Source organism: Mustela nigripes, chromosome 4 (assembly GCF_022355385.1).
Source record: "Mustela nigripes isolate SB6536 chromosome 4, MUSNIG.SB6536, whole genome shotgun sequence".
NCBI classification, from domain to species: domain Eukaryota; kingdom Metazoa; phylum Chordata; class Mammalia; order Carnivora; family Mustelidae; genus Mustela; species Mustela nigripes.
This window is the reverse complement of record NC_081560.1, coordinates 28,829,335-28,849,846: the sequence shown is the minus strand read 5'-3', so window position 1 is coordinate 28,849,846 and position 20,512 is coordinate 28,829,335. Positions and strand designations below refer to the sequence as shown.

The following is a 20,512-nucleotide window of genomic DNA, read 5'->3' as shown; positions in this document are numbered from 1 at the left end:
ATTGTTCATCTCTTACCATGTCTTACCTTAGTATTATTAACTAATAATTTAATTTATAAATTAGACTTTATCCTAGGTGTGCGTGTATAGGAAAAAACAGGATATATAGGGTTCAGCACTATCTGTGGCTTCAGGCATCTGCGGGGGGGTCTTGGAACGTATCCCTGTGGATAAGGGTAGGAACTGTATTTATTACCCTTCACAGTATGGCCCTAATGCTGGTTCTATTGTCTTTCTTCCCTACTGGTCAGTAGGCTCTGTGAGAGAAGATACCTAGTTCCTGATATATGCATTCGATAAATAATAAAAACAATAATAAAGTTGTTTTGAAAAAAATAAGGAGTAGCCATAAAGATAAGAGAAAAACCAAGACAGAGTAATTCCGTGAAATTCAACAGACAAACGTGTTTCAACAAGGGATAATGAAACAGTGTCAGATGTGGTAGAGAGGTCAGGGAAGCGAAGGACTGAAAGGTGTCTACGGAGGTCGGCCATCAGGAAATTGGCGGTGACCCGAGAGAGTGTAATTTAATGATGGGGTGAGGCGGGGAGCAGATTGCAGAGGGAGGAGGAATGAAGGAGAGGTGAGAAATTGGAGCAGCAAGGGTGGACTCCTTTTTCCAAAAAGCTTGGCTGTGAAGCACAAGAGAAGCCAGGGAGACTAGAGCACCTGGAGACGGAGTCTGCGCATGTGAGACCGTAACTCTGGGGGCTGCGCCAGGGCGTGTATGTGTGTGACACAAGGTGCGTGCGTGTGCTTATCTCTCTGTGTATGTATGTGGCCGTGTGTAAATGCACACCTGTGTGTCTCTCTGCGGGTGTCGTGTATGCGTGTGTTTGTGAGAGGGTAGGGCGTGTAAGGTGGAAGCGACTCGAACGTGCTTCCGAGTTGAGGAGAGTCAGTGGGAAAGAAGTTACCAGAAAACCTGTGAACCCCCAGGCTACGACTGGAGGAGCAGCTCAGAGGGCTGAGGTTTCTGTGATTTTTGCCCGTGAAGAGTGGAATTAAGGTAGCTCCTTTTTACCGTGTTTTGTTATTACCCACACACTTTGACTGTATATATTATTCCCCGAATTCCTGTCCTTATGTCCCCCTCCTGTCACCCTTTTCCAGCTGATACGGATCTGGGAAACTCCAGTTCCATTTCCCGTCAGTGGAAATACTTGAGTGTTCTAAAGACCATGAATCATGGTCTCTGTTTTTACTTATAAAACACTTCCTGGGCTCTGGTGTAGCCAGAGCCTGTGAGCAAAGTAACAAGTGATGCATTTATTCACTGGGAATATTAGCAACTCCAGCTATGCTATACATAGATTCAGAACTGCTCAATTAAAAATATAGGAGGTGGGGCGCCTGGGTGGCTCAGTCAGTTGACTCTTGATTTCCAACTCTTGATTTCCGCTCAGGTCAGGATCTCAAGGTCGTGAGATTAAGCCCCCTGTTGGGCTCCTTGCTGGGCACAGAGCCTTCTTAAGATTCTCTGACCCTCTCCCTCTGCCCTTCTCTCTTAAAAAAAAAAAAAAAAAAAAGTAGGAAATAATAACATTGAAGTCTCTGCTTCTGATTTTGAAAATTTTGACATTTGTTCATTTAAAAGGACATTGGCAGGATTCAGCAGGGGATATTGAATTTATATTACAGAGAATACTGAGAACAAGTAAATGAGTCAGCCGCTGTTTGCAATTTGTCACTGACTAAATTTCTGGATGAGACTTATTGAAAAAAATGTATATTTTCTTAGAATACTGGAAAAGAGGGAAAACTTTGGAGCAATGATTTTTAGAAAAAAGTGTTTTTGCTTTAAAAAATGTAATCACACTCAGAAAAGGGAAAGGTTTTTATCTTTTGCTTTCATTACAAATCATTTTTTCAATAGTGCTATTAGAAATATTCTGGCCATAATTTTAAAAAAATACTTGAAATTGAAAGAAAATATTTTTACTGAGTATTCTTTAAAACTTCATTTTGATTAGGGAAGAACACAGATATGTCAAATATTCAGAAGGTACAAACTGAAATCGAGGAAAAAGTAAGCTTTCTGATTTCTCCTCACTGAGTTCCCACCCTAGAGGCAACCACTGTTACTAGTTTCTTGCGTTCCTCTGGAGATATTCTTTGCCTTTATATTTGTACATGTTTATATGTTCCCCTCCATTAGCAGCAGGTTGCATATGTGGTCATCTACTTTGCATTTTTTCTGAACGGTCTTTGAACTAAGAAAGTACAGGAAAAAATCATATCAGAGCACTGGCCCGTAAGTTACTAGTGAGAGATCCCTCCCCTTCCTTCCCCAGGACCAATATGCACGGAGGCTTCTGTTTTGGACTGAGGCATGAGAGAAGAGAAGGAAGGAATTATTTTTTTATTTTATTTTATTTTATTTTTTTGCAGGGGGTAGTATCTGTGGCTGGTGCAGAGCTAAGAATTAGAGTTATTTTATACCCTAAAACTGAGTTATATGCCCAAGGTCAGAAAAATGGAGGATTTATGGGAAGTAGGAGATGATCAAAAGTTAACTTCTGGGAAGAAGAGCCATTTCGAGTCCTGAGGACCAAAAGTAGCACACAATTGGAGAGGTGACCATTTCCCCCCAACTTCCCTTTAGAAACTAGCAATAATCTGATGCTCCTCAAATCTGCAGGCAGAGAAGGTGGAAAATTATAAGCCAGAGTAGCAAAGGAAGGAAAAAGCAGACACCATGTAGTTACAGACTGGTTTGTGGGCATGTGTGTGGCATCCTTTTGGGGGAACTCCCCAGAATAACTTGGGGACACTTGGAGATGTGCTAATTACTAGTCATCAAACCAGTTGGAACTCTTACCATCATATTTTGGGGGTAAAAATAGACTGCAACTTGATTTTACACTCCCAATCTGGTGAGGTTTAGAAGACTTGGATTATATGTAAAACTGGAAAATACTAATTATACAATATATGCAGTACCTTGTCACAGAATGGTGGGATAGAAATCTTGATTGCAAAACAACAGATACCTATTTCAAGTTAAAGTACTGAACCAGGACTGAAAAGGAAGAGACTGAGAACTAGTAGATAAATTTTACACTCCTCACTCTTATCAGGAATATAGAAACAGGGAGAAAGAGTTTGAAATACAACTTCCTTCTTAATGAAGTTCGTATTTTAATTCCAGTATCGTGAACACAGAGTGTTGTATTAGTTTCAGGTGTGCAATACAGTGATTCGACACTTCCTACAACAGCCAGGAAGAGTCTGACATGTGTTCCCCAAGGCTGAAGGACACAGGGGACTGGCATCTAACTCTCTGAGAGGTCTCCCGCATGATAGGTTGGCTGAGTTGCTGCAACAGACAAGAGGAAGAAATGGTGTATCAGGGCCACCAGCACTCCTGGAGTTCACTGGGGTTAACAACAGGTGCATATTTCTTATGGCTGTGCTGTGTGGGCCATGGGTAAGAAAGCTGGAGCCTGGAGGCACCCCACATTCTTTCCGGAAGGGTGGCAAAGAGAAGGTGTGTGTGTGTGGGGGGGGGCGGTATTGGCAGATTGCTAGGGGCTAAGAAAAGCGTAAGAAACCTGGCAGCACAGAAAAACCCAGGTCCAGAGAATTTCAGGTGACTGCTTCCAAGCAATTGGGTGGGTTTTCGAAATAAGCCACAAACAAGTTCCCCAATAGAGTCAGCTTTAAGCAGCAACCACACCTAGTAGTGCTATTACTATAGACCTAGTCCGAGATCCCTCCTCTCTCCCCTTCTCTCCAGCAACATCCACTGCACCCTTGGAAAGCGAGGGGAGTGTGTTTGTGGCAGGGAACATTGACCTGTAGACACGAGGGAAAACACGTAAGAAATCCCTGACTTCTGCATTTTCTCTTCCTATCCCATTTTCCTCTTCCTTTCTTCCGATTTCCTCTTCCTATAAGGAAGAGCTTCTTCAATTTTCACTTCCCTTTAATGAGTTTCTTCCTTGTAAAGGCATTAACACTTTCTTGTCACGGCTTTGCTATCATTTCTTTCCTTCTTTTATTCTCTCGGGTTTTCTTTTATTAACTTGGGTACTACCCTGAGAGCCGTTAGTTAGCTTCTCAGGGTGATTTGTCCACTCCCTGCAGTGACAGCTGTCATCACTTCGGCATTTTTGTCCCCTTTCTTAAGAGGGAACAGCCCAAGGACATTGCCGTCCAGCCCCCACTGTGGGCACTCAAGAGCTAGGGTCGCTGCACACTGATGGCCAGAGACAGATCAACGCCTCCCAATTCATTTGAGTGAATCGGCTACTTGTTGACAATGAAATATCCTTAGTCATGTCTAACAGTAATCACTGTGGGTCCTTCCCATGATTTTAATCAGGCCATCAGTTTGACAGATTTAAGGCTTCAGCTTATACACCCTTGCAGAGTTATAAACACTAGGCCACTGGCCTTGGAAGCGGGGAACTGAGCTTCCACTTCGGTCTCCACCGCAGTTTACATCTGTGCAGGCCTGAGATGACGGCCTCTGAAAGAGGAGGACAGTGACGCCCCCCTCCGTTAGACAAGATGATTAGCATGGCGTGTTTAGCAAAATGCTAGAGATAATGAAGCATTCACCAAGTATTAACTATTACTATGTTTGTAAATCTGACTCATTTGAATCCCAAATTCATCCATCTCTTGGATTCCCAGGCTATTAGTTACTTCTTCTTTCTCTCTTCTCTTCTCTTCTTTCTATCTTTTTCCTTTCTTCCTTTCTTTCCCTTCCTCTTTTTTTTCTTTCCTCTTTGGTCAATGGCATTTTGATTTACACATATTTTTCTTTCTAGGACAGGGAATTCTTCTTAATGATTGGTACAGGAAGTTTAAATGGCTTGTAAATAATAATCCAGAAAACTGTGTTCCTGTTGCACGTAGGATTGAGTTCCCTTCCAACCTACCTTACAGCTAAAGCTATAAGATAGGAAAGGACATGGTTGAGTTATAGAATACTGGACCCTTCAGACTTCTACTTCTCTTGGTTGATGTCTCCCATTTTGTCCTCCTTTCTCATTGGTTCACTTCTGAGCACATGGAGAGACTTAAAAAAATACTGCTTGACCTGACAGCTGCTTTCGACTTTGATTTCTAAGTCTTCGTTGACAGTGGACTCCTTAGTCTCTCCCCTTCTCAAAGCCATGTAGCACTAGAATTTTTTTTGACTCCTGAGAAGACCACATTTCTCTTCACTCTAGGTAGAATCAGGATCCCAATTTGCATATTACTGATATTTTTTGCTCCCCAGTAACTGGTGGAGGAAGAAAAAACAGCATTTGGAAGAAGAATTAAGGTGTTCTGGGAGAACCTTCACTGTGGGTGTGGTGGATGGAAAGAAAGTAGACCATGTACCTCAAGAAGATACAAGAACAGACACCTTCCCAGAGATGTGAGCTATATGATCATCAGCCTTTCTGAATATTAACTGGTTCTATAACCCTATTGTCAGTTATTTTACTTCCTAGTGTTAAAGTGGAATTTCTTAGAAAGCACAAATTAGGATTTGTAAACCCTTTGAAATAGTAATAACTTTACTTTTTAAATAAGATATATCTCAAGACAAGGGGGTTAGGTCGTCTGCTTGATGAGTGGATGCAAATATTTTATCACTTTGATGGGCAGCTGTCAGAAAAATTGTAGGCAGGTGGAGAAATCATTACAATGCTTTTTGGTTTTTGGTTTTGTTGGGCTTTAAAATTTTTTTTTCATCAGTCCAAGGCTCTGTGTCTTTTCTTTCTTAGCCCATAGTATAAAATTAATCCTACTTTGGAGGGGTGCCTGGGTGGCTCAGTTGGTTATCTGCCTTTGGCTCAGGTCATGATCTCAGAATCTTGGAATCGAGCCCCAGTTCAGGGAGTCTGCTTCTCCTTCTCCTTCTGTCCTTGCCCCCTACTCATGTTTTCTCTTTCTCTCTCTCACAAACAAAACCTCTAAAAAATTTTTAAAAAAATAAATTCTACTTTGGAGGGAAAAAATCATAAATTTAACAAATATAGATTAATGATGATAAAAGTTAAAAAAGCTCCCATACTTAATATTTTATTCAAATAGTTTTGGGTTTATCGACTTGCAGTTTTTTGTTACTATTTCTCATCCGCCACACTTTGCAGCAAGAAAACTCATTAATATGCAATGTTCCTGTCCCTTCAATTGCTTCCTCCTACTGTCTAAAATATACTCGGTTCAAAATCTGTTTAGTCAAGCAGACACGAGGAAGAAAGAATTTCTATGGTGTTTTTAAAAGCCCATTTGTGGCAAAATGTTTTTTTTTGTTGTTGTTGTTCATGCCCCTAAAAGGAGAGTCTAGAGAAAATATTCCCTGTGCCATGAGAGTCTCTCAGGGGAATGAGGCAGGTGAGCAGGAGGTGGCCTCAGAGCAGCTCCTCACAGACTACCCCCCTCACAGGAGGGTCACAAGACATTCCCCCCAGACTCAGGTAAGCTGAGGCTCAAACTTTGCCCTACAAAGACACACTAAAGTCTTCAGGGTGTCACCATGGAGACTTTCTCTTGAAACCTTCTTAGTAAACAAGCTATTTAGAAACCTCTTTTAGTATGACAGGATACATAAGTTAAGTAAATTTTAATGAAGCTGGGCCTTAAGTCCTCCTACTAGTGCTTTCTATGTTGTTTATAACTATGGTAACTGGTAACAAAATATTATTTTTGCCTCCATCCTGACTCCAGTGTCATGAACAGCTCAGTACCTGGAATTCTCCTATTCCCTATTCGAGTTTTCTTATTAGCTATCATTGGAATTTTAAAATCAATGCTTTTTTTTTTTTTTAAGATTTTATTTATTTATTTGACAGAGAGAGAGAGAGCACAAGTAGGCAGAGCAGCAGGCTCAGGGAGAGGGAGCAGTAGGCTCTCCGCTGAGACATGGGGCTCGATTCCAGGACCCTGGGATCATGACCTGAGTGGAAAGAAGATGCTTAGTGGACCCCAAGCCACCCAGACATCCCTAAAATCTATGCTTTTTATTAAGAATTTTAACCAAGACCAAGTTCACATAATTTTAAGTTTACAATACGTATTTCTACACATGCTACACCAGGTCAAATGTCAATATTCAAATGAAAAGTGAAGAGTTAACAGCCCTGTAAATACACGCAAAACCAAGTTCCAAGGCTCAGAGTTTTCAGAACCAACCCGTCTTTCTGTCCTTTATAAATTGTTTCTTCCAAACCTTGATACTGTAAGACAACTAACCTATAGACTAGTTTACCTTTGAAGATACTACTCCTATCCTTTAGTCATAGGATCACCCGATTAAGTAAGAACGTGTATTGCTTAACTGGCCAGAGCTGTTCATGTAGGGCAATTTGTATCCATATTTTTTGGCTGTTGTTATTCCCATTTTTAAAATTAAACCTTTTAATGTTATCGACATTTAGAAACATATACATAATTTGTAAAGTCCAAAAAGCATATTAAAAATAAGCAGTGCCTGGCTACCTCTTCCCCCTACTCTGATTTTGCTTACCAATGAAGGAAACCCAAGACCAAATCTTGACAACAGAAGGAATGGCTGCTTATTTAATCACAGTGTTAAGGGTGCTGAAATAGATAAGTGTCCTCTGGTCTCTTTCCTCTAAATAGGTCATCAGTGAAATTACCAGACTAAAAATATCTCCCCCTCCCCACTTTTTTTTTTTTTTTTTTGTAGTTTCTCATGGAAATTCTAAAATCTCTTTCTACATTTTTTGCAGTATTTTATTACCTGTAGAAGGAAAGGGCAACTTTACAAAATAGTAATTGTTAACACGTTGTATTTGTAAAATCCACGATGGGTAGAGTCAGCAGGGGATGGCTGACTACACTTTGAAATGGCCATGAGAATTGAGGAACTTCTAATTCTTTGTAGTTGTGAAAAATTTCCTGGCGCACAGGGATAACTCTGTATTCAGTCATCAGTGCCCATACCACCCACTGAGAAGCCCTGCTCCGGGACGGACACCCCGTAAGTTGGTTTTGAATAATGGTGGACTTCAGAGAATGGGTGGAACGTATGATTTGAAGGGCTGTGAATCAGAACTTCAGGAAACCACAGTGAATTATCTGGCAATTAAATGTATCCCATTGATAGAGCCTGAATCCAGATCAGCCTCAGGCCTTTGCTTTTGGATTGGCCAACTAGTCCCTGGAAGCCCAAACAGTTTTGTTCTAGGGCCATGGTTCCCACCTACTGCCTTCTTCTGTAATCCCCTCTCAATGGGAGGCGGTATCAGAAATGCCACTTCCGCTACCACGCATTAGAAAGCAATAGAGTTCACGATGTTTACCCTGTGTCCTCTGAAACCAAGCGTCTCCCATTCTAAGACATTCACACAAGATTCAAAACAGTGGCCTTGGAGCAGACTTTCAAGAGAGGCCTCTACAAAGCCAGCCAACTCCATGGTTTCCAGTAAAAGGAACTCCTGCTCCAGGCTTTTGAAACCTGGTTCAAGTAAAATACCATTCTCATACCAGAGTTTGAATCACATTTCCTGTGTCCACACAGCTTCTATAGTCTTGCCAGAGAGAGCATTTACTCCTCTACTTCCTGATTAAAAAAAAAAAACAAAACAAAAAAACTGGCTGGCCTATTTTTAATATGCTAATTATCTCCATCTGTAAGTGCTTCCTAGCCTCTTTGGCTTTTCTTGGCCCAACCTCAAATCCCAACATCTCTTCCAAGGGGAAAAAAAATGGGTACCCGCCTTACGGCCAGAAGCCAAGGTGCATAAAGAGAGAGTTGAACTCTTCAAAAACTAAACATAAATATGGTGCAAATTGGCAATCAGAGTTTTAACACTACAACTTTTTAAAGATAATAAACTTTCCATGAACTTACTTTTTCTCACTTGGTTCCTATGAAGAGCAGTTCCCCAAGATACTGAAATCATGGCAACTCTTTCATAAACTTCCCCAGATATATAAGCCCATTTAAGTGAAGCGGTGGATGCCATGATGTTAAGTCTCCAGGCTTTCTGTGGACCATGACGGTTTTGCTCTTGAGCCGTTATGTTTCACTCTAAAAATTTACGTGGCCTACCACATGAAACCTCGCACTGTGATGAGGAAAATAATAATATCTTTGAAAGATGAAGCACGCCTTCAAAATAATGTGTTATCTTTGGCCTCTGAGAATTTTTTTTTCCTTTCTCCAAATTTTTATTTAAATTCCAATTATTAGCATACAGTGGAATATTAGTATCAAGTATAGAATTTAGTGGCTCATCAATTACATACAATACCCAGTATTCATCGCAAGGGCCCTCCATCATTTATTTGTTTTTAAAATTGAAAGAGGAGGGATTAAAGCAAGACTCCACCAATGTTAGCAGAAGTATCATGGCATACTTTCTGTTTGGGTAGGAAATGGCTGGATTAAGGTCAAAATTCTATAATTTCCTGACAGATGAGTAAGGACAATCATTTCAGAAATGTATTTTTAACCACTTCATCAGAAGTGTGCTTTTGTTTTCCCCCATGTATTTTAGAAGTCAGAGAAGATTTGTGTGTGTGTGTGTTTTAACTGTTCGAAAATCTTCCAAAATCCACAAAACTCTTTTAAATTCTTCCATACCTTACCATTTTCACTCCCCACCAAAGGCTGGCTTGGGCACTTAGCCAGAACAAATTTCTGGGGGGCAGATGCTATTGGTTGGAAGAAAAAGTAAAACAAAATAGAAAACAGATCCCAAAGTGACAAAGACTCCCTTCTTGACCAAACTGTAGTCAGGCCCCCATGAGCCTGCTTCTTGACTAGGCCTCCTCCTTGGCCTGCCTTTAGTAAGAATCTTGCTGAATCAGTTTAGTGAGAATCTCTCCCCTTGATACTTGATTGAATCCCACATCCCTTTTCCTTAGGTATCCTTGGTGTCCTTGTAGCAACAACCCTGGTAAGCCAGTCTAATAAGAATTCCCCACCCTTGACGTCTGAGTAATTTCTGTCTCTTGCTAGCTGCCTTTGTTGTATTTAGAGTTGAACTCAACTTCTCTCCCTATTGTAACAGTCTTGCACAAAGCCTTCCTTACCATTTTTAACAAGTGTCAGAATAATTTTTCTTTAACAAGGAATACGAGTAGGAATTAAGACTGGAATAAACATCATGAATTGAAAGGTCCCCAAACTACAAATTCTCATCCAAATAAATAATCACTAAATAACCTCTGAAGTACAGTCACCTCCTTAAAATTACTGTTTTCTAATATTTATTGTTTAAATAATCAGTTCCCTATGATGTCTTCTTGTCTCTGCACATTCTACTGCCATCCCAAATATAATAGCCCTTGCTGGTATAACTTTCCCATACTTTTCACAATTAACCATTTTCACATCTGGTCTAAAAATATAACCAAAAACTTATATTCAGTTATATGTATGCAAAAAGACTTATGCATGATTACGAGAAAGAAAATCAGTAAGAAAAAAACCTTTTAAAGCAATAGGTAAAGATAAACAAGTTAAGGCATTTTTTTTTTCTTTGAAGAGTTTCTTTTGGCAACTAGACTTATTGTGGTGATCATTTCACAATATATGAAGTTTTGAGTCATTCTGTTGTATACCTGAAACTAATATAATGTATATGTCAATCATATAAATCAATACAATCATATAAATCCATAAAAAAAAAAAACCTGTGTGTGTGTGTACACATACACAAACAAACAAGCGATACGAGTAGCTTATGACTTGGGCAAGTCATCAAGCCCCTCCAAGCTTCACTTAGTACTTCTCATTTTCCCACAAACCAGAGCCCTCGATCAGTGCAAGACAAATAGGACTTTGATTGAGGCCTGGTATTTTACATGAATAATTTGAGCAAATTTGGCATCCTATTTACTTTCTGTTTTAAGTTTTGCTTTAACATAAAAATAAGGCTTTCACCACTTGACTATGGAGTAAATCTACCATGTTTATTTTGTGTTTTAGAGAGACCTCTGGCACACCCCTACCTACCACAGTTTGAAAAGCCGGACGGGAGATACATGCTATTGAAGTGTAGAAAATGAAATGAAACAACGTGCAACAGCTGCTCCCTTGTAAAAATGTTGTTCATTTACAAGTTACATAAGAAATACATGAATACATACTTCCTGCAAAAGCTCCTGTTAGCTGCTTTTTACTCACCACCCCTTCCCAGAGGTAACTGCTATAAACAATTCAGTATTACTCTAGACTTAAAAAATTAATTATTAAAGATTAATTATATATATACATAATTTACTTTCTCGTGGAAACAGTATTTCTGAAAGAACGGTCTACTGTAATACAGTGTCTTTCTAAAATCTAAACTGCCTTAACTTACTTTGGTTTTCAATCCACATTTATGACCAAAAATTCACATTCAGAAGTAATAGGCAGATGAGTTTCAGGAGTAAATGTTAACCCTGGCAGAACCTGTATGCTAATTTCTATATATGCTGCGGTATCTAAATTTAAAAATATGAATGCCACCATATTTCTGGTTTTATTTGACACTGTAATGAGAAACTTAAATGGATCTTTTCAAAATGAGCTCTTAATTGCCTCTGTAACTTCCCCTCGCTCTTGGTAATAACAAATCCATTATTCTAAAGGCAGCAAAGATCATGGAGCTAGAATTGGAGTCCTGCTTTAAAACTGCTTGAAATTCTGTCCTGGGATTTTCTGTTTCCGTTTTTCCTTAGGGCTATATTTTAAAATATTTATTGGACTTAAAAATTGGCTACACTGCCTGCGAAATCTGGAACCCAGAGATACCAGCCACGAAAGAGGGAGGAAATGAGCAGCTGGACGAGAAGTAATACACATGAACTGGGGGCCTCTGTTGTGAAAATGGTGGTCTTGCCTGACCAGACTCAGATTCAGATTTACCCTGACCTTTTTATTTTTCCTTAAATTTAGCAAGACAAATATTTCCCTTAGCTATAACCTAAATCATATTGAGCAGGTCAATTTGACTTGAGGTCATAAAAGGCGGTGCAGCCATAATAGGTTTTTGCAAATGTACTGGATTATGTTTTTGTGACCATTGAGGGTTCTTGGACCAGGTAATTCACTGCATTTGTCATCAAGCGAAAGGAATTCTTTAGGGACTTTACAATGTTTAGGAGAATTCTGTTAAGGAGAAAAATATTTTTATTATAAAGTAATGCATGCTTATTGCATTAAATTTGGAAATACAGAGAGAGAAAGAGAGAGACAGAGTAAAAATCAGCTACAATTCTGCTATTTAGTGATAACTCTTCTTGGAAGATATTGATAACCTATCCAATGGCCATTTCTATTTTTTTTCTCATCAAAAATAAACCAGACTAGAAATAACACTCTGTCCAGCCTCAAGGGATGACTATATTTGTCTGAAGTAAGCATGAGCAATACCATTATTATTTCTGTGTTTAAGCATGTGACTCATTTCTGACATAGGAGTTGCAAGGGAAGCATTCTGAGGGCTGTGGCAAGATTTTGCTTCCTAAAAGATGGCATTTTAGAGGTAAGCCTCTTTTGTTAATGCCATTTTACTTCCTTTTTTGAATATAGTTTTGTGAGTATGTAAGGCTTGAAGCTACAGCAGCCATTTCGCAACAATGAGGCAACAACTAGAAGGCCAAAATTAACATGCCAAGAGCAACATAATCGAAGACTAGAAAGAACTTTGATCATTGCAGTTGAGCTGTTGAACAAATACATTACAGCTTACCTCTAGACTTTTTGTTAAATTAATAATAAATATTCTTCTGTTTTTAGTAGCTGTTAACTGAGTACTCTTGATTAACCCTAACTTATTCAAACTCATGTACCTACTATGAGCATTTTTGATGTATTTCCTTTCATATTGCTAAAGTAAAATAAAGTGGAGACCAGGATTACAGATGCCACAAGGAAACAAAACCATTTAAGACACATACGCAAAATATAGTTTAGTGTATAAGTAAAACTTAATTATTTCATACACATGCTTCTGATAATCATAAATGAAACTAAAGTCATTTTCCTAAAATGGGTTAAGAGAATCACTTTTCACTAATCCCCTGACATCTGGTAACCTCTATTGTAATAACCAATAATTATGAGTGTTAAACAACTTCCTCCTTTTTCACTCTATTAGCCTAAAATATCCTGCCTCTGAACTTAATGCCATTTTGGGGTTTGAAGTCTTTCTGTTTGCAAAGAGTTTTTTTTTCCTGCTCAATAAAATATTCCTATCAAATAAAGCTCTCTGAATTTTCTTTTGCTAGTATATAAATACTTTTAAAATATGGAATCATATGAAGCACAGTTTGTGTATTCTGCTTTTCCCCCCGAACGGTATCCTAAGTCAATTAATATTCCTTAAAAACATAATTTTTTAAAATTTGGTCACGGGACGCCTGGGTGGCTCAGTTGGTTAAGCAGCTGCCTTCGGCTCAGGTCATGATCCCAGCGTCCTGGGATCGAGTCCCACATCAGGCTCCTTGCTCAGCAGGGAGCCTGCTTCTCCCTCTGCCTCTGTCTGCCATTCTGTCTGCCTGTGCTCGCTCTCCCCCCCCCCCGATAAATAAATAAAATCTTTAAAAAAAAATTTGCTCACAATATTCCAACGTATTGGCATATACTTATGTTTAACCATATCTTTATTGTTGGAAATCTTGGTTGTTCTTTTAAAATATACGTAATAGGGGCACCTGGGCCGTTCAGTGGGTTAAAGCCTCTGCTTTGGGCTCAGGTCATGATCCCAGGATCCTGGGATTGAGCCCTGCATCTCTGCTCAGCATGGAGCCTGCTTTCCCCTCACTCTCTGCCTACTGTGATCTCTCTTTCTGTGAAATAAATAAATAAAATCGTTTAAAAATACATATACATAATAAATATTCTGATCAAAAAATTCTTGCACCTATTTTTTTAAAATCAGACTCTAAATTTTTGCTCTACTATATACTCCTAGAAGTGAATGCTCTGCTCTTTGTTATGTAAGACCCTATCGTATTTATGATGTTTGAGAGGAAGAATCTAAGTAGTAGTTTGATCTGTCTTTTCTTTTACTGAAACACTACTTGTTCACACTGCCCTCTCAGAAGTGATGTTCATTGCCAATACCCACAGTGGCACAGCCCCCAAACCTGCATTAGTTCTCACGGGGAGTTCCCTTTTGTTTCTAGAGGACAAAGCAAGAGATAGAGATAAATGTGTCTCTGAGCCCTGAATGGTGTTTATCATGAGAGCAGGTGTTCAGAGTCCCATGTTGTGCTGCAGAAGCACTAAACAATCCCCAGTGACAGCAGCACCCGGCTGTTCTCTAGTACACCTACTTTTTTGTTTGTGTTTGTGTGATGTAGGACTGCCCAAAGTACAGGACCCAGGGAAATACACATGTAAAGATGCTTTCGAATAAAGCCCACTTGTTTCAAAAGAAAGAAAAATGACATTCTAACTTACAGTATTCAAGCAATATTTAATGTAAGGAATTTTGTCAGTAATAAAGAGTATGTGTGTACGGAGGCACACAGAGTTTCAATTCTTAGTTTGCTTTTTTACTTGTGATGACTGGTGTCTCCTGTATATGTTTACCCTTTTGAAATGATTATCAGGAATTCATAATGGGTTCTCTGGACAGAAATAGATGTATAATAATTTATGCACACATATGATTAAACATAAAAGAAAAAGCCATCGTGAATTCAAGCACCAGATGGATTCTACATGAAACCTCAGTCCAAAACTGATTGATCTGAGGATGATACAATTACCGAAGAGTGCAATGACAGATTACAATTTCCTTGCTAGAGCTTTGGTTTTCATAGGATTTGTTGTAGTCTTCGGTGCCATTTTGCAGTACACATGATCTCATTATCTGTTAAACTGATCAAAACATTAAGACTAGTGTTTTGTATTACTCCACATTTTTATGGAAGTAGAATAAATTTAAATAATATTATGGCTATATATGGCCTATGTTGACAGCATTTGTGGCTGGTTTGTAGAAAAATTCGTACTCAGTGCAAAATCAACTCCCTCCCTGTTAATATATTCCTGCTTGTGGATCTCATGGAAAGTTTGTCGTAGTCACTCAGAGCAGGGAAGATGAGTATAAATGAATGGACATGGGGATCTAGGAATCAGAGAACTTGATTTTTTTGTTCCGTTTCTGCCACCAATTATTTGGCCCAAGTCTCTTCGTCTGTCTCATAGACTGCTCTAGTAAAGTAGTTTTCTGGATGATGCCCCCATGTAACCTGAATAACCAGGTTGTAAGGGAAGGAATTTGCGGAGTATGCAATCAAGTTTAGTAATAAGGAAATAAAAGTAATAAAAAACTCCTGGGTAATGTGCTGAAGTGCTGGGAAATCAGTGAGAGTATCGCAGGGGAGGTCCATCATAATCTGCCATCGTTATCAGATGTTCCTGTCCGTAAGAGCAGGAAAAAAATTCAACCTTCCTCAACTCAGAAAGGTCACATCTATTACCTGTGGCAATGCTGCAAAGCATCCCCAATCTGGAATTTTTTGTCTATATGTGGAGCTGTCTTTGTATGTGCAAACCGGTTTGTTTCTTTTCATATCTTATTATAATTACCTCCACTGGGTGTAGGATGGATGTAGCATGAGATTGGAAGATAGATTAGAAAACTGGCAGAAAAATGTTCACCTACTGAAAATGATATAGGAAAATAAAATGGCAACCATAACCTCTGGCAGTTCAGCAATTATACACTTCATTTTGTTAGAGGAGAGAAAGGCAGTAAAAATGACTTAGGAGCACCCCCAGGAAAATCATTTAACAAGAAACAGTGTGGGTCCACTGACCAATACAGAAATGCAGAGATAATAAGATGAGATCCAGGCACTTTCCTTCTAGTCTGTTTGTTAGAGCCACAAAGGTAATCATGGCATCATGATAGCTGAAGAAGCTTCCTTGTTTTAGCACAGATACTCAACACCAATACTCTCAAACACCCACACACAGTTTCAAATGTCCGATAATAAGCATGAAAAATCACAGAGCCCTGTTGCATGCCAAGCGCTGGTCTAAGCACTCAGACCAGTCTTTTGAAGGCTCCCTTATTCCCACTTCACAGATGAGGGCACTAAAGTTTAGGAAGACAAAATGATCTGCCTAGGAACAGAGCGCTAATGAGTTGTCAAATTGAGATTAAAAATCTAAATCTATTTGCCTCTAGATCTCTAGCACTTAGCATTTATAGGATACTGGTTCCAGATTTGCGTTCCAGAGAACCTGTATCTAAAATGCCATTTCCAGGGGCGCCTGGGTGGCTCAGTGGGTTAAGCCTCTGCCTTCGGCTCAGGTCATGATCCTAGGGTCCTGGGATGGAGCCCCATGTCGGGCTCTCTGCTCAGCAGGGAGCCTGCTTCTCCCTCTCCCTCTGCCTGCCTCTCCACCTGCTTGTGATCTCTTTCTCTGTAAAAAAAAAAAAAAAAAAATCTTAAAATGCCATTTCCAGGGGCGCCTGGGTGCCTCAGTCAGTTATGTCTGCCTTTGGCTCAGGTCATGATCCCAGGGTCCTGGGATCGAGTCCCATATTGGGCTCCCTGCTCAGCAGGGTTCCTGCTTCTCCTTCTCCCTCTACCCCTTCATCCAGCTTGTGCACTCTCTCTCTTTCTGACAAATAAAAATTTTTTTTAAAAAATTTAAAAAATAAATAAAATACATAAATAAATATTTTTAAAAATGTCATTTCCACCACTTGCCATCCTCCTTAGCTTTATTTTCCTTCAGTGCATTTACCATTATTGCATGATTTATGTTATTAGATACCATATGTACTTTACATTATTATATATATTCCAATATACTGTTTACTATTATTAAATGCCTATTGATAATTCCCACCTCTTCTAGTCTGTGCCTCCATATTTTGTTCCCTGCTGACCTCCTGGGTTTTGAATGGCGCCTGGCACAGTGTAATGGCAAATACGCATCTGTCAGGATACATCTGCACATAGCAACTTCTTAATATGAGTGTCACTATAATCTGTTTTCTTTCATAATTGGGGATTTTTTTTCCTTTATCTGATAGTTGCATTAATTTTAGCTATTGCAGTTTTTTAACTTATTAACTTTACTTTTAATGTTAATAGAAGATCAGATAATTGACACCTAGAGAAAAATAAATGTCAGATAAAATATGTAAAATATATTTTAAAAAACAGAAGTTGAAAATTTTTGCCCTAAATGGAAGCTAATAGGCTGACATAGGGTCAAAACATTTCACAGAATGAGCCAGAAAATGAGTAATTGGGCTTTGACCAGAGACACAAAGGTCACTTTCCTGGAAAACGCTTGCAAAACTTTTATCAGAAAATTGCTTTATCATTTTGAAATTTGAAGTGCTATACCTTAGCTTCTACGTTCCACTTCAGAAACAACTGTCTCATCTTGCCATTCAGCAAAGATATTTGCTTTACAGCTTTCATTTATGTTGCCCGAAACATTTTTTTTTAATGCTTTATGCTGTGGCTTCTGCACTCTTCAAGGTGATGAAACCAAAAAAGGAACCTTTTTGTGTTTTCAACAGTACTGGAATTAGCCTCAGGAAAATTTAATAATTCAGGTACAATATAAATGCAACAGTAATAATTTTTTTCATTTACTGCTGTCTGCCCTGGCCCTGAACTTTTAAACTAGTCTGACTCATGTACCCCCAAGTGCTGTGGGAAATAAAAGCCACTCTGTTTGCAGTAGATGCCCTGGACCCTGTCTCTCAGCCCGTCCGTTCTCTAGCCTACCGCCCCCACTGAGCATCAGTCCTGCTGACCCATTTGCTTTTCAAAAAGCAAAGCTTTTTCTGGTTCCATGCTCAACTCTGGTTTTGAAGACCGAGTGACTTACAGGAATCTGGGCTTTGGGTGCTGTCTGCAGACTTGGCTCATATTCAAGGTCAAGTTCCTCCTATGTTTAGTACTCTGAACGCAATACAGCAGGCCTTGTTGGTGCAGCTCCCAAGACCCAGACTTCTCAGAGTGTCCTAGCAGGGCCCATTTGGTTCCTCTCTGAGGAGTGTTAGGTAACCATTCAGTGGCTAGGTTTGCATTTTTACCCCAGGTACAGAGCTGTTTATCTGGAAAAGGCCAGGCAGTAGCTTTTTAATGTGAAAAAAGTTCAAGCCATAAAACACCCCAGCTGCTGCAAGAATGTAATATCTGTGCTCACACAGAGGTCTGTTTAGAGATAGAGAATGTGACTCATTTTCTAATCCTGTGAAGTGCGTAGGCCAGTATGCTGCATGGCCAAGCAGGGATATAAATTGGCTAAATTGAATTCATCAGAGCAGATACTTAATATTGCCAAGAGATGGCAGATGTGAGCATATCTCTTTAGTTCAAACCTTATTTACATAGTTCGGCTATGAGTTTGCTCTGCTCTAATTCAGGCATAAAAGTCAGCTCCATTAGCATTCATTCTCTGCACGCAACTCAAAGAGAATAAATGGTTAAGAAGAACAAATCCTTGTGTCTGCCAAGGATCTGCCATCTTACCTTATGACACGTTTGAGCAAGGTGGGTCTTTTCTTGATTCCCGCTTGTATTGCAACCAAGGCTTGAGATGAATTCCCCAATATCACGCACCGTCTGTGAAGGAACAGATTTCCACAACTTACAAAACATGCTCCTCCAAAAGAAAGGACATGCAACAATCTATGTTTTATTGTCCCCAGAGAGAGCCTGGTTAGGTCAAAGCTCTGCGGGACCACCATGAGTGTGTGTTACGGGGAAGAAACACTGCCCTCTCTGGTCAGCTCTAGTGAAAGGGTGGGTATGAGAGCCATCTTGCTCTCAGTCCTCAAGCAAGAGGGTTTAGGTGCTGGTTGTTTACCTGTTCTCTGGGAAAGCCAGTGGCAAGGTGCTGGAAGACCTTGCAGGGCGGTGTAGCTCCCCCTGCCGGGAGGAATAACCCCTACGGATCACAGAGAAAGCTTGAGTTTGGAATCATTCCTTGCAGGAACAGCGCAAAGCCTGAGATAATTTATTGCCCAGGGAGCCCAAGAGCGTCTCAGTAATTGTCAGACAATCCTGAGTGTTGCGTCAGACCACGTGATTTGAAACATTAGCATTTCTGCTATTTTTAAATACAGCTTAAGAGCTGATTAGCAGAATGGCCAGACTTATAAGAGATCATGCAACAGATGTAAATGGGGATTTTTGGGGGGGGTGGGGGGAGAGTAAAGGGGCAGTTCTGTATTGTCTATCGTTGTATACCATCTACAGAAGCTAGGACAGGGAAATCATCGTGTGAATTTGGTTTTGTGAATTTGGTTTGATGGTGAGAAAATAAATAATTAAAAAAATAATTTTGGTTTGAGCTACTCTTTAAAATAAACGTGGTTGGGGCTCCTGGGTGGCTCAGTCATTAAGCATCTGCCTTCAGCTCACATCATGATCCCACAGTCCTGGGATGGAGCCCCACGTCAGGCTCCCTGCTTCTGCCTCTCCCACGCCCCCTGCTTGTGTTCCCTCTCTCACTGTGCCTCTCTCTGTCAAATAAATAAAATCTTAAAAAAAATAAATGTGGGAAGATGATAACTGGATACAAATATTATTGCTATCGTGGATGGAGCAACTGTGTGGGTCACAAATGATGAAGTAGATGGAAGGGGCTATAGCACATATTTTGGGATATATTTGTTTTCCGACCAAACTGTGGCATGCTCCAATCACTTACCACCACGCACCACGAATATTGCTCAGAACTTTCGGACCACAGGTAATGGCAAACTAACACAAACTAGCTTGACCAAAAGGAGAAATTTTTATCAGGTAGTCAAATTTAAGGCAGGACTTCTGAGAAAACCGGAATCCAGGACTGAAAGTCACATGGACCATCTCTCTCTCTTTCTCTCTCTCTCTTTCTTTCTCTCTCTCTCCTCTGTGGTTTATGTTCGTTTCCTCTGCAGCCTTCTCGACACATGAAGGCACGGCTGCCCACAGATTTAGAACTCGCATCATTCCAGATTTCCCCCTCACTCTAATTTTTAAAACATCAACGAAGGAGTCTAACTGATGTAGCTCGAGTATTGTGCCCATGTGGCTCGCACGACAAGGTCATCTAATGGTAGTGACAACTATGGCGTAAACACAGGTTAGGAGTAAGGCACAGGAGTGCGGTATAGAACAACGTGGGTGCTCTCAGCAGGAGAGGGGAGGGGGCTCCATGAAGAAATCCCTATGGACCCCTGTGTAAGATATTTATTGAAATTTACCTTTGAATTCAGACTCAAGGGTAATATCATTTAGTCTACCCAAGTTCATAAATGAAAGATTAGTCTGCACAGCGTAGAAAGCCGCTGCAGAGGGAGGTTCCCAATGCAGGCCTTCCTTCTCTAGAGAGGGCTTTTCCTCCTCTCCGTTTTAAGCAATATATCTTTAGGGGTTACATTTTTCTTTATGGTTTTGCTTCTCTAATTTTGTCATTCTGCTGGGTTGCCCCTACTTTCATTGTATTTCCTGGGAATTCATCTAAATGTACATGAGTTCAATTTATGCTTTTCCCAAAAAATGTTTCAAAACAAACTTCAATCATAGTTTTACATGTAGACAGACTTCTTAGCAGTTCTTGAAGTT

The 20,512-nt window shown here is 39.8% G+C and overlaps 1 protein-coding gene across 1 annotated transcript in view; it reads right to left on the bottom strand.

The window, feature by feature from the left end:
- The window catches only part of FAM3C (FAM3 metabolism regulating signaling molecule C), a 184,115-nt gene extending 165,592 nt beyond the window's left edge, over nucleotides 1-18,523 (bottom strand). The window contains exon 1 of the mRNA XM_059396507.1: nucleotides 18,431-18,523. The gene's annotated coding sequence lies outside the window, so the exon portion shown is untranslated. The remainder of the gene's footprint in view (nucleotides 1-18,430) is intronic.
- Nucleotides 18,524-20,512: the final 1,989 nt, after the last annotated feature.